A 6,432-nucleotide genomic window follows, 5' to 3' on the forward strand; every position below is an offset into this window, starting at 1 on the left:
AGGCACGAAAAATCACGTTTTTTTTTTTTGTTTAAACTGCATTTTGGGATAATAAGTAAATTTTTTGAGGAATTTCATTGGCACCGTCGGAAAGAGGAGATCTTAAGCAAAAAAAATATATGTGTCTCAATTTTTTCTAGTGTCGAATAGTCTTAGTTATTGGCCGTTGAAAAGCAGTGTACCGGTAGTGGCGTTTTGGCCGTTTAAGGGTTAAATATTTAGAACGCTCAGTGACCAGAAAACTTTCACTTCGATTGGTTTAATTTGCAATTTATTCTTAAATACTTTAAGTAACCAAATTTTTAGCTTCAAACACTTAAATTTTGAATTTTATTGACTGGTTTAAATGTTTTTTAACCAAGAAATTATTCCAGATTTTCTCTTAATTTTAGTGGCTACCTTAAGAATAATAGAAAAAGTTGTTTTTACGTCAATCATTTAGTGGTGAAAGGGAAGTCATAATTTAAGGATTACCGAATATAACATCACCGATATTGATGTAAATTCACTGTTCAATTGAGCAAGGATTTTGTCCATCATTTTGAGTACTTATATTTTAATAAACTACAAATTTAAAAAGTTTAATTAATAAAAACTTTTTTTGTTATAAGATGAATTTATGTGTTAATAATTGCCAATAATTAAAAATTGAGACCTCTTTCTGACTATAAAAAACTGTATCTCTAATATTATTTTTAATTGTTTAATTTTATTCAATTAATAACAGCTTGGCATTTTTAAATAATAAAATAATACTCTAATCGCTTTTCTAAAGTTTGAAGTTTCTAAATTATTCGCTTACTTTTTTAAAAATCTTAACCAATTTTAAAACCTATTAACATTTATAAAATTTTTCACTAAAATAAACAATCCAAGAGCGCATAATAAAAAATGACAATTTTGCTTCATTATTACAAAATCAACATTTTATTTTTGTCTTGTATCTGATTTTATATTTTTAACACAACATACTATTAGTACATTTTCTCCGTAGCACCACTTTCATCTGGTAAGAATTATTTACAAAATGTTTGCTTGCTTTGTTTCATAAGATATGCTTTTTCAAATTTATATTATTTTGAAAAAGTAAATAACTGTCTTTATATGATTCCCGCCAGACAAAAGTGCTGCCATCACGTGGCAAATTCCAAGTACCCGATTGGAAACAATTGGAAATGCAAAATGCTCAATCGTTGCCAATCGTTTCAAGACAATTAAGAAACACGATTCGCAACGATTGAGATATTAGTTATATTGCTTCTTATCGATCTCAATTAATTATTTCTAGAAGGTTCCTATGTCAGCCATTTCAGAATGACCAGGAAACTGTACAGGAACCTACATAAGATCACCATCACTTTTACTTGAAGGAGTCTTACGTCATAACCCACACAGGAACCCTCATAGGATCATGTAAAGGTTCTTGCAAAGTCCCTATTTAGGATTCTATACAGAATTTTATATAGGAATTTTTAAAAGGGACTTTTGCATTGTAATCGAGAAAGGAGCAGAGGTGGCTAGACTGGATGTTGGGTTATGTTCCGACGGAATGAACGGGTGCGAAAGTAGTTTTCATTCCGAAAGCAAGCAGGATCGGGTATACTTCACCCAAAACTGTCCGTCCCTTTAGCCTCACATCTTTTCTACTTGAAACGGTGGAAAGACTCGTGAAGAAGCCTTTAAATATACCTCTGGAGAGGTGACCAGGGCGACCATGATTGCACACGGTGTGCCTATTGCAGTCGTGGAATGGACCTGCCACATGCTGGCTGACAGGAACCTAACTACAACTAAGGGTGATACCACTTTATGTGGAACCATTGACTCGGGATGTCCGCATGGAGGTGTTTTATCACCCATGCTGTGGTGCCTGGTAGTGGATGAACTTCTTCCTCTGCTTAAGGGTCAGGACCACCACGTTATAGGCTATACGGACGATATACTAGTTATCGTGTCCGGCCAGCATCTGGATGCGCTCTTCGGAGTAATGCAGCAAACACTAAGGATTGCACATTCGTGGTTTAAGAAGAGTGGACAACAAGTGTAAGAAGCTAGTAGCGACTCTTTGGCCGTGTAAGCGAGCCATAGGGAAAAGCTGGGGCTTGCAACTGGAGACACTTATGTGGATCTACACAGTGATCCTGCGATTCACACTCGCCTATGAGGCGATGGTCTGGCGGAACAAGTTCGAACTGTCTACTGTGAAGTCTCGACTGGAAAGGATCAGGGGATTGATTCTGAGAGTCATTACTGGTTCCTCGAAGTCGACAGCCACAATGGCTCTGGGGGCACTAATAGGTTTGGAGCCCCTCCATCTCACCATCAAGGCCGTGGCTGTGAAAGCGACCTGGAGATGAAATATGTTAAACGATAGAAGTATGTTGACAGTAGTGCGGATACCAATCGACATTGCTAGCAGGCCGAAATTGAGCATGCTCAGGGACAAAATGTCTACTCGTACCTACTGCTTCGACAAGAAGTATCGAGTTAGCCTTTCCACGAAAGAGGAATGGCTTAATGGTGAGGTATACCTGCCCAGTGATGGAGACAATTGGTTTACAGATGGCTCCAGGAAGAAGGAGAACGCAGGTGCCGGTGTAAATCATAGAAGGAATGGACAAGGCTTCGCAATTGCGATGGGGTCCTATGCCACAGTTGTACAAACTGAGATTATGGCCATGCTCCAGTCCACCTACAAGGCAAAGGAGTATCGCAATAAAAGAAACATTCATATCCTCTCAGATAGAGGGGCTGCTATAATGGCCCTGAATGGAGCACGACCACATCGCTACTAGTTGGGCAGTGCTTTGAGTCACTGAATAAGCTAGCGACAGACAAAGAAGTCACTCTCCTTTGGATCCCTGGACAAAGTGAAATCAAGGGCAATAAGATATCGGACAGGCTAGCAAAGCTAGCAGCAAAAGAAAATTTTACTGGACCTGAGCCAGTTGTAGGTATTTACAGTAGGTAAGTCACTGAAGATATAAACAGTTGGCTGACCGGGGAGCATCAGAATGCGTGGAGTTTGTTCTCTGGCTTCAGACAGGCTAAAGCCCTCTTGGGCTCAAAGCTAAAATCTCACCGAGCGAAGGAATTACTCAAGCTCGAGAGGAACGAAGTCAGTGTCAACAGAAATGTTTATAGGACACGGAAATCTCCGATACCACAGACTGAAGATATGGGGCTTGAAAAAGGTCCCCTCTGTCGTCTGTGCGGAAAGGATAATGAGACGTCTACTCATATCCTTTGTCACTGTCCTGCGTTTGCGGGGAAACGTTTAATGCTCACAGGCAGTTGCTGCATCAATGAGTCTGAAATATCAGCCAATAGCGTAGCTGCGGTCCTCGCCCTATGGAGAGTGCTGAGGTCACGCTTAAGGGTTATAAGGGGACGCAACGGGATCACTCAAGCGTCAAGGACTGTTACGGTCTCAACCCAGAATAATAATAATAATACGTGTTGATGTCGCCATAGGGCTTGATCTTTCCTCTCATGACTTTGACGGCTATGTTGGCGGTAGTATTGCTACCGGCAGTGTTTCCCATGCTAGCTGGGGGCCACAGAATGCAGAACGGTGACAACGGTGAGCTGCGAAATGGTCAGGCAGATCTCACTGATCAAACAGCTGGCCAGAAAGAACATCTGCGACAAACGGTAAGCAGTGGAACATCAAATGTGCCTGCTGAGGATGCTTTAGCTAGCGTTAGCTATTTGCAGCTAACCACCTCGACAGAAATACCGTGTGAGAGCATCAATTGGGATACCACAATGAAAGAGGAATTGGTGCGTCTCTATTACGAAAGTGCGAAGTTTGAAACGAAAATGGAAAAAGGATACAATTTAAGAACGAAATTTGCTGCAAAGTATCCTAATATATAAAACGTCGCACTAAGAGATCTGATCGCTAAGGTAAAGGACATCAAGACTAATCGGCACGTTACAGAAGACCGAGCAATGGAGATTAAATAACACGTTGATTTGGCGTGGAAAAACGACGGCAATGAAAATCAGTTAGAAGAAGCCGCGTCAAACGGTCATGCAGGAGGAATTGACGTTCTTCCTCAGCCTATTGATGATCCAACATCACCGCATCCTCCAGAGGTGGATATCCTTATACAACCGCAGAGGCAGAAGCGCAGGTTCAGCAACCAAAAAAGCGACGAAAATGGATATACGTTGGTGAAGATAAAGAAGATGTGGATAACGAAGACTTGATTGATGCTGAAGACATAGGTGCTAGAGATAATGAACATCATGTACCGGACCCATTAGAACCATATCCGGATATTACTAACGATGATGTGGATAGGGAAATCCAAGAAAAACTACAACACCTTGAAAGGAATTTTGGTCATGCTTTACTAGAATTCAAATATGCAGAATCAACACTAAGGCATTCTCTGCCCAAAATGAACATCAGAAATGATCTGCGTGCACCAATAGCACATCTCGACACTATGGTTTTACCTACGTATTTGAACTTAGGACAAACTGCGCTAGAGGTGCAAACTCTTGTATACTGTGCAGCTGTGGCAACCGTTAGAACGTTGGGCTGGAAAACTAGGCCTGCAAATGCAGATTTTGTCCCAGCAAGGGATCAAGATCCACCGTGGAAGATCAGGTTGGATATGGATGTCAGCAAAGTAAGGTGCAAATTGGGTCGATTAACTCAATATAAAAAAGGAAATATAACCGGAAAGCTGATAAACCATGTTACTAAAATCATCCACCCTCGGCACATCGAGACATTAACACCAGCAATGTTGGATGAAATTTTAGACTCAACGACAGAGACTTGATGTTCTTACTACCAGACTGCCTCGGTACAAGAAAAGTAGTGCACGAAGGCAACAAAATCAAAACTTTCAGACAGATGTAAGAAGGTTCCATCGTGAACTGAGACTGAAGCCAAATAACCAGCAAGGAACCTAAGCCCCTCAATTGGAAGATATGACTAACTACTGGTCGGGTGCTTGGGGAAAAATGAACAGATGCAATTGGGACACTGCGTGGTTCGAACTGGAGGAAGCAAGGGCAAGCAATAACCCTGAAATGCAACTAACAAACATCGCAGCTTTAGATGTTTCGGCGGTCTTGAAAAGGGCAAGTAACTGGAAAGCTCCAGGTCACGACATGTTGCACAACTTCTGGCACAAGTACCTGACGAGTGTGCATCTTTCGTCGGCAAGGTGTTTTCAGAAGATCATTGAACACCCAGATCTGATGCCAGGTTTTATGCTCCAGGGTAGTAAGTATATGTTACCAAAAAAATCAGACATTCTTACATTCTTACAGAATTCTGACATTCTTACAGAAGAACAAAATGGATGTTGTGAAAACTCGCGAGGCTGTAACGATCTAGTCACTATAGACGCTGCTGCAATGACTCAGGCTCGTAAGCATCAAAGGAACTTACACATGGCATACATTGACTACAAGCAAGCGTTTCCTTCCGTGCCGCATGACTATTTGGTTGAAGTCTTAAGACTTTACAAAATCTGCCCACGCATTATTGACTTTCTAAGCCATGAGATGAGGCTCTGGGGTAGAAGAATCAAGTATTTTGATCATGGACAACCAAGGATAACTAGATCAATACGCTTTACGACTGGGTATATTTCAAGGAGACTCCTTCAGCGCTCTATGGTTCTGTTTAGCGTTGAATCCATTAAGCAAAAACTGCAGCAAGTGATCGATGTCACACAGCAGATTTGTAATGATATCCACATGGAGTTCGGACTAGATAAATGTAGAACAGTGCATTTAATCAGAGGGGAATTAGGAACCGCAGAGTTAGAGAAAGAGTTCTAAATGACATCGAGGCAATGGCTGCAGACGAATCATATAAATATCTGGGTATTCTTGAATCTAAGGGTATTCAACATACGATAGTTAAGACAAGCCTAAAGACCGCCTTTACTACGAGACTCAGATTCATTATGAAGAGTCAACTCGGCAAACAAAATCAGGGCGATCAACACATATGCTATCCCTGTCCTTACGTACTCCTTCGGGCTCATAAATTGGTCTAATGATTTACAGGGAAAAATTGATTAAACAAATTAAAATTGTTTAAAGGAATGAACATTATTTTAAGAATTGCTAAATATCCTTAAGAAAAAAATATTACTTTCAACATCTGTTAATTGTCTCAATGATTCCAAAAAATAACTTTTCATGCTTTACAGGGGAAAATTGTTTAAATAATGATCAAATATCCTTAAAAATATATTACTCTCAGCATTGCTTAATTATGTCACCAATTCCAAAAAATAATTTTTTAAGATATTAAGGAGAAAAAATTGTTCAAACAAATGAAGATTGTTTAAATAAATACGAGGGTAGTTCAATAAGTCCTTAGAATGACCAACAGATGGCGCGCAAATCGCTCCAAATCATCTGTTTTCAGTCAGCACCACTCCCGACTAGATA

Source organism: Belonocnema kinseyi, chromosome 7 (genome assembly GCF_010883055.1).
Source record: "Belonocnema kinseyi isolate 2016_QV_RU_SX_M_011 chromosome 7, B_treatae_v1, whole genome shotgun sequence".
Classification (NCBI taxonomy): Eukaryota; Metazoa; Arthropoda; class Insecta; order Hymenoptera; family Cynipidae; genus Belonocnema; species Belonocnema kinseyi.